Source organism: Marmota flaviventris, chromosome 8 (assembly GCF_047511675.1).
Source record: "Marmota flaviventris isolate mMarFla1 chromosome 8, mMarFla1.hap1, whole genome shotgun sequence".
NCBI classification, from domain to species: Eukaryota; Metazoa; Chordata; class Mammalia; order Rodentia; family Sciuridae; genus Marmota; species Marmota flaviventris.
In genome coordinates, this window is record NC_092505.1 from 16004623 (window position 1) to 16013770 (window position 9148).

The 9148-nt window shown below is 36.8% G+C and overlaps 1 non-coding gene across 1 annotated transcript; it reads right to left on the bottom strand.

Moving 5' to 3' along the window:
- Nucleotides 1-4783: 4783 nt before the first annotated feature.
- Trnat-ugu (transfer RNA threonine (anticodon UGU)) lies at nucleotides 4784-4851 on the bottom strand. Its single transcript has one exon. It is a non-coding gene; the product is annotated as a tRNA-Thr (tRNA).
- Between the last annotated feature and the right edge of the window lie 4297 nt (nucleotides 4852-9148).

The window sequence follows — 9148 nt, forward strand, 5'->3', positions numbered from 1 at the left end:
GAAGATTTTCCAACTGAGATCATGGAATGGCTCTGTTTGTTGAGTAATTACAGAGAGTTTACATACTTTATCTCATTAAATCCTCATAACAATTTGATTTGGGCACTACTATTCCCATCTAAGAGATGGCGAACCTTTGTCCAAGAAATTCTGTCATTTCTTATGGTCAAATGGCAAATGGAACATTTGGAGATTCAAACTCAGAGACCTTAAATCTTAAATCAATGCCTTATATTGTATCATACAAAGTAAAAACTGTGAACCTGATTTCAATTCCAGTCTAGTCTCTAGCTAGCAGTGTGATTTGAAGCATTGTAGGGTGCAATTTTATCTCAAAAAGTATGAACAATAATGCATACTTTATTCATGTATGTATCAAGATAAATAACCTTTGTAAAAATCTGTCTCAGTAACTAATAGTAAAATTGATCTGAATATATGTAATAATGTACTATGTATATTTGACATACATAGTATATACATATACTATGTATAAAATCCTTCCCTCTAAAACTAAACTATTGTGGGGTGTGTGGGGGGGGGTAGTTATTCTAAATAGAACAAATATATCTGTCTCTTTAAGGAGAGATGATTAGTGTAAATTTATCTTTCCTTTAAAACGAAGGGAGCTGTTTTCAACAACCATTGCTATAAATGAGGCTTAGGATCATTTGTTCTAATGCATAGTGTTACCTTTGCCCTGCTCCTGGGGTTCTAAATTCCTTAGTTTCCAGTCACCTGTCACGCCATCCTGTAAAGTGTTCTCCTGATGCTAGTTGTCTTCCAAGAAAAAAATGGAAGGAAGGAGAAGAGTTCAAAGGAAGAAAAGAATTCTGTTTTTAATGACGTTAGGCCTGTAATTCCCAATCCTCATTGGTAGTGAGATGAACATGTAGGAGACTAAATTTTTAGAATTTGTTACTGAAATAAAAATATATACACAAACAAATCAAGGATTGCTATGGCTCCGGTCTATACATTTTAGTGAAAGGCCTTGTGACATTATTTAGCTCTGAAGAGTTTTGATATTTTTGTTTTTGTTAGAGTTCTCAATTTTGCTCTGCATAGACAAGATTGGCAATGGGAAAAGCCTTCTAAATGAAGGATTTGTGGCCATGAATTAGGAAAGAAAGCCTTTCCTCAAAATCAGTTCCAACATACTTTGTTGGCATCAGCCTTGATTCTCTCTTTAGAATCTGAGTTTAGTGGTCACTTTACTCAGAAGATATCAAAATTCAAAGCTTAGAAGTTGTATGTTGTCACAGGTTAATGTTTTTCTTCCACTTGGAAACTCCAGGGATCCTATATCATCTCACTTCTATACCTCATGCTGTGTCATTATATTTATCTTATTTACTCTTAACTCTAAGACCAGGTTAATACCTAATGACAGTGACAGCTCAGCATTGAGATTTACATGTCCAAGCTACTTATACAAAATAATTAAATGGCAACCCTCAGTCATCTTCATTTCCATTCTCCTGAACGGTCAGTGCCTGACATATGCCATAGACACTCAATAAATGTCTCTTGAAGTGAAGAATGAATGAGTAAATGCTACTGAAGCATTTATGTGGGTGCCTCTGATTAAGGCATTGTGGATTTGAGTTTCATTTTAATATTTAAAGAATTTCTATTTCATAAAATTCAGTGATAGTACATTAATAACATGCAGCAGTGTTTCAATATCCTAAGACTTCTCCTCCTGTTATTTTTTTTAAAGGTCAAACAATTAAAACTAGATACTTATGAGATCACAAGGAGGACTATCAAAGATGATATTTCAACTGATGTATGGTTGGACAGGCTGCATATAGGGTTTGCATTAAAACCATTGGGGTAAAGATGGAGTATTTTTCATATGTAGCTAATGGAAGAAAAGAGATTGTGGTCCCAGAGTGGGGGAAGAATTTTCTGGCTTAATCTAGTCCAAAACTGTTCTCATTTTATAGTTTCAGTGATGTTTGTCCTTAATCAGGAGAAAAGCCAGAACCAACATTGACTCCTAGTCCTGTTTTCTTTCCTGCAAACCATTCCTTATTTATTTATCAGTCCCAAGAGACTCAATTCTTCTGATCTTGGAGATCTGGTTAAACCTGGCTTGAAATAGAATTTCAGTCTGTGATTGTACAGAGTCCTCCACCCAGTTTCTGGAAGTTTCTGAGAAACTCGGCTCTTCAGGCTTTCTTCTGACTGCATATTTTCCTAACTGTCTGGGCTTTTGTCCTGCATCAGTACAGACAGGCACCCAGCCCCATGACGGAGCTGCATACACACCCTTGAACACACCACATATTCAAACACATCTCATGCATTTCTGAATTCGGTAATTTCACTCAGTATCTGGGGGATCATGGGTGGGGCTATGTTACATTCCACAGCCTTCTGCCAGCTGACCAGCTGTGCTCCTTCTTAAACCCTTCGCCCAGATTAACAGGTACATTATTTTCACGTAGAACATTTCCACCCATGTGTAGGTCCCTGATGATCTCATCTTACATTCTCAATGACTTATCAAGAGGTTGTGGTTGTTTTCCTCTTAATTTTTCGGAGTAGATAAGTTTTCCTTTTTTAAAAAGATTTCTAATGATAGCTACCAGTAAGATTGTCCTACCTCACTGTAAAGATGTATTGAATAGGCCAATCAATATGAAAGTATTTGATAACTCTTTGGATTTAATGTGCAAGAGAAACAGCTGATAAATTTGAATAAGAATGGAATCAGACTGAAAACCAGAACCTGGTTAGAGGTACTGGACCTCAACCATTTAAGAAGTGTCTGCCAGCCAGGCACAGTGGTGCACACATCTAATCCCAGCAGCTCAGGAGGCTGTGGCTGGAGGATAGTGAATTCAAAATTTGTTTTCCCCGGCATGAGTTTAAAGAAAACACACAATAAGAAACAAACAAATTTAAAAACCCAAACAAACAAACAAACAACAACAACAAAAAAAAAAAAAACAACCAGGCTGGTCTAAGGGATGTAATCAAAAGGACAGTGTATTTGATAAAAATATATACACTGTCCTTTTCTATTTGATTCAGTATATATATAATCAGGATTAAAGTCTGTCAAATTTCAACCCCTTGTTCTAAGTCAAACTAATTAGGCAACTATTCAAAACAATAGCAAATATTAAAATAGAATAAATGTAACAAATGTGATGAAATAAATTTGCCAGCATTACTGCTCTTGTAGCTTGTGGTTATTATTAAGTAAATCAACAGTTATGTGACCAAAAAGCTCTGTGGAACTATAGTACTTGTCTGATAATTGAGATAGCTACTATGTGACTAATGGGTGAGGAGCATATACAGCATGGATTCACAAACTGGATAAAATGATCATTTATATCCTCAGTTTTGATGAAGCAAGAGAACATCAAATTCTATCATCCTAGTCTGACTAGCACCCAATTTAAAACTTACAAATTATGTTTGGAATTTTTCTTTTAAAATTTTCAGAGCCTGGTTTATTAATCTTCTTTTTTTCATTGTTATGAAATACCCGAGCCTGCATGACATATGAAAAAGAAGATTAGGTGGTTTACACTTTGGGAGGCTGAAAGTCCAAGGCTCAGCAGCCCTATGTGTGTGGCCTATTGTGAAGGCATAATGGTCAATGGCATCATTGCAGTAGCCAACGCAAGAAGAAATTCCATCTCAAGACAGAAAGCCAGAAATCCGTCTGTCCCTTCCAAGGACACATCCTCATATGACCTAGGGACCTTTTACTAGGCCCCACCTCCTAAAGTCTTGAAAGCTCCTCCCAGCAACAGCATCCTGGGAACCAGGCTTCCAACAGATGAACCTTGGGGAAAAACAACATCTAAACCATAGCATGAGGTGGACCGCAGATAATTCAAGCTGTGAAAAGCAAAACTGCAGATACGGGAAGCTATAGTAAAGTTTTATTTAGAGAGTTTCAAAATTAGGATGACAGAAAAGTCAGCCAAAACTTTCCACTTTCATTTGAATTACCCAAAAGGGAGAGTCCTTACTTAAGGATCTTTTATATTTGAAATGGGACTTGAATGAAATTGGAGAAATGTTTATTTTCATACTATGAAATATGAGTGTATCTCCCTGTAGGGAATAATCCTAAAGTCAGGTATAAGTAGACTCAGAGAGGAGAGAAAATTATTCTGTTACAGGGTCCTAATATGTAACATATTCAGATGACATCACAGGCTTTGCAGGAGAACTGAAACTTTTGATTTGATATGATTTTATTGCTATTTGTTTTTATTTTTTAGGAAAAGAAGTACAAGTGTGTTAATTGATATAAAATGGCCATAAAACATTTAGAGGAAGGTAGAATCCTATAACCAGGAACTTGTTTTAATGACCATTTCAATCTTAGGCTATTCAAAAATGTTTCTCTTTTTGTTGACTTGATAACCTACTTGAGGGACTCAGACTAGGGGTAGGGCTGGGAGTGAGATGGACAGGGCCCAGGAGGGAAGTGACCAGAAGGAATTCTGACCACAAGAAATCTCTAACATGTTTTAAAATAAAACTGAAAAGAAAGAAAAAAAAAACTATTTGTGTTATATTTATACTCCACTCACTGACCATATTGTAGTAAATAAATAAAAGCTGTTAGGATTAAGTGTGGTTTTTGATTCCCATCTCACTGGCTAAATGATGATTCTGTTGGGCCAACTAATAGCATAGTATTCCATTTGAGTTTCAGATGCGTAAATAAGTTGAGAAATAAGGTGAGCCAGATGGCGTGCTTCCTTGTGCTTGTTAGTTTGTTGTTGTTGTTGTTGTTTTGTTTTTTTGGTGCTGGGGATTGAACCCAGGGCCTTGTGCATACAAGGCAAACACTCTACCAACTGAGCTATATCCCCAGCCCCTTCTTGTTAGTTTTGAGGAAAATATATTTCTAGGAAAAAAAAAAACACACACACATATTTATAAGGGGAGAGAGGGAGAGAGAGAGGGGCGGGGGAGAGAGAGAGGGGCGGGGAGAGAGAGAGGGGCGGGGAGAGAGAGAGAGAGAGAGAGAGAGAGAGAGAGAGAGAGAGAGAGCGCTAGCGCAGAATTGAATTGAATCGATAGGATTTCTAAAAATTGTTTAACAGAATGAGAAGTTCTGAGAACAAAATAAATAAACAGATCTTCCTGGAAAGAAGTGCTATTCCCAACTACTACTTGTGCTTGATCCCATGGGTCGAAATTCTTCCATTTCTCTGAGGCTCCTGGGGAGTAGGTACTCCTATTCCCATGAATAAGATATTTCTGAAGGTGAGTATTGTGGCTTCCGTGGGAAGTAGGATTGTTGATGAAATTAAAGGAAGACACCTGGATTCCTCAATGCAGTCCCCTTCTGAGATGCCAGGGGAGGAGACTGGCTCTGATCTAGTACCTATAAGTTTGAGTATATCTTTATACACTGAGACTGGAATCCCAGCCAACTTGTGATCATTGGTGTTTCAGTTTCATGCTTCAGCTATAGGTTTATAAGGAAAATATGCTACTCAGAGTCCACAGAATGCAGAAAAATAACTGACCAGGTGGGTTTTTCCAACCTGCAAATCACCTCTCTTCTTCTTCTTTTTTTTTTTTTTTTTTTTTTTTGGATCATCTGACATTTCTACATGACAGTTAAAACCTACAACCTTAATGAAAACTTTGTCATTGCCCATCATTGCCCATACCATTAGGTATGACTGGTACAAATCAGAATCAGTGACATGCTTTATTCAGGCTCCACTCCCACATCCTTTCCCCAATACGTGTTTACTGACACTGTAGAAAGTAAGGGGCAGACTACACAATTGTGTCCTGGATCTCAAAGGATTTCTAATCTTTCAGAAAGGGCATACTTGCAAATTTAGGGAAAAAATAGGAACACATATGTAAATGTACAAACCAGATGAATTTCTGTGCATATAATGGCTAAATGTGGTCTTATTATTTGATTACAACTGTTTCAGCCTACGTGCATATACCTTCTCAGAATACATACACTGAAACTTCACTCCTAAGGTGATGATACTAAAGTTTGAGGCCTCTTTGAGGCAGTTAGCTTAATGTGGGGAGAGTCATCATGGACAAAGAACTTGCTTTAGTTTGGATGTGATTTGTGTGGCCCTAAAAAGTTCGGTGCTAGAAGCTCTGTCCCCAATGTTACAGTGTTGAGAAATGGTGGAATATTTTACAGATAGGCCCTAATGGAAGATGAAGAGGTTCTTAGAAGCTCAACCTCAGAAGTGAAAAACACATAGTTAACCTTTGAACAAGATGGGTCTGAACTGGATAGGTCAACTTATATATAGTCCTTTCTGAAGATTTGTGATAATTTCAAAAAACTCTTTAATAAACAGTGTAAACTATATTTTTTAATGACATGAATGAATAGAATATGTATCAGTAGCCTATTTTAAAATATAACCAAATTATATATAAAGCTATTATAAAAAGGTCAAAATTTATCAAAACTTATGTACACAAATACATAGACCATACATGGCACCATTTGAGGTTAACAGGATGATAAAATTAAAGGAGCAATATTAAATCATATCTGTAAAAAATGAACTACAGTGCCTACTGAACTACTGTGATAATTTCATAGCCACCGCTTATTACTATTGCTACTAAGGTGAGCTCAAGTGTTGCAAATATCCACTTAAAACACAATGTGCTATTGCTAATCATCTCTGCATGAGCAGTTCAATTTCTTCAGTAAATTACATATTGCAGTAAAATGTCATCATGTGCAAAATACGTGGTATATAATACATAAACAATGCAAAATATATGTTAATCAACTGTCTTTGTGATTAATAAGGTCTCCGGTCAACAAGAGACCATTCAAGGTTAAGTTTGGAGAGACTCAAAAGTTGAACACAAATTTTCAACTTGAAGGTGAGGAGTCTGTGCCCCAACCTCCCAGTTGCTTAGGTCACTAAAACTCTCCAGAGGAAGAAGAGATGTAAGCTAAATTATCCTCTTTTCTTTATATAAAAAAAGCCACAAGTATTTTGTTATAGCGATATAAAAACAGATTAATATAGCATCATAATAATAAAGATTTGAGGGAGGCTATTTTCCCCTTTAACCATTTGGGACTATACCCAGAGAGCTCATCTGTGAGTAAACAGCCCTCACCAGACACCAAGTCTGCTGACATGGTGATCTTAGCCTTCAGAACCATCAGAAATAAATGTCAATTATTTATAAATTATTCTTTTTTTTCACAGCAACAGGAATACATGAAAACAGTGCTATGTGAAGAGTCATTCTTCTCCAAATTCCAGAACCCTCAGGACCTAGCCAGGCAGACAGGTATCCCCAGTCCCTATTGGCACATGTTATCCAGGCCTGCAGCTAGATGCTGAACAACCTCTATTTCTGTGAGGAACATTATTTTCCTGTTTGGATCATGCTGATATTGGCCTTATGTGGTTGGTAATGAAGAAATTAAGGAAGACAGGAGAATAGAATGAGCAGGACAAGTACCAACTTGTGATGCATTTCTCTTGTGTGAATCTTTTGCATAGTGTTAGGCAATGGGACCTTTTCCTGTTGGCTCAGAGGGACCAAGATTTTCAAGTTCATTCTCTCAAATATACTCACCAAGCTCTGTATTCCCAGAATTTAACATAATTTTTTTCCTGAAATATGAATTTAGCCTTCTTTTGACTTTAACTCTCTTACCATAAAATCTTGAGCCAAATTTTTAAGACATTCTGCTCTTCAGGCAAAGGATATATGAACCCCTTTAAATGCTACAAAGAATATCTTCAGATTTTCATTCTGCAACCTGATTTGACAGTCTCTATTTTCTTCCTTTAGAGTGTATATGGCTACTAACAACAGCTCACCTTTTTCACAATCTTCATCATTTAGTCCATGTATTTCATATAAAAAGAGGTATTATACAAGCAATGCTTCTTCATCTGTACTCCAACCCTCCACAGATGTTGAAAAGCTGACAGATGATAACCTCAATCAACTTTTGTAGATGTTGTAAACAATGAATCCCACACTTGGGAATATGGCTTTACCACATGCGATGATTGACTCAAATAGTTATCAATTTATAATGTGACTCAGAACTGGATGATGATGCAGAATGCTCAGGATCTGGAACAAACAGCACTGTCTCTTCATTCAAATGACTTTGCAGATCCCTCGGTGCAGTAGGTATTTTTGGTACATTTAGACATTATGGCTAATCTCTAAAGAGTCACAGAGAAGAGCACATCTCATACTTGGGAAGTGGAGCAAGCCCTACCATCTTTAGGAAACAAACAAACAAAAAAAATGGTCACCTTTTGAAAAGGAATATTTTGTGTGCTCCTTGACCCTACCGAAGACTAAGTACCAGAACACAAACTATGCAGTAACAATGCAATGAGATGCCCAATGGCTGGATATTGTCAGAAAGACTAAATATAAGTTATGTCCAACACAGCCACATTTGTCATACAATAGAATTGGTATTTGGAATTAGACCTCACCAATTCCAAAGAGCATGAAAAAAATATGCAAATATTTCACCCAGACTCCACATCACCAACATCTTTTTCCCTGACATCTATCCTTTAATTTATATCTATGCCTTCCTTAGGGAGGGCTTTTTACAACCAGATACCAGAAAAGGTAGAAATCTGATCTTGACTCATGGGTGGGTCCGTTCAATATGCTGGCATGAACCAAAATATGGACTGTTCTCACTTCCTAAATGAATAACACAGCCTCATTTAGGGGCCTCCTTGAAAGATACTGAGAAGGAAGAGCTTTGAGAAATTAATGCGGTCATGGACTTTCACTGACAAAGTAGTACACTTGGTTGAAGGTGCACATTAAATTTTGATCTCTGCCTAATTTCTAGGCTTCACAGTCGGGTGCCTAAAAGAAACAAAATATGAAACACTAAAAAAAAATAAAATCAGTACAGAGAGTCATCCAGACAATTGAAGTTATAAAACTTGTCATCAGCCACCCCAGACTATATAATCAGCCCATCTATAATTAACTTACATTGAAATAGTTAATTTAAATAAAAAAGAAAGAGGATGTGCATATACCCACCAACACAATCCTTTTCACCAAGCTAATCAATCTGCTTCTGATGTTAATGTTCAAATTATCAGGAGAAAACTAGGGGAAAAAAAAAAAACCTGATCTT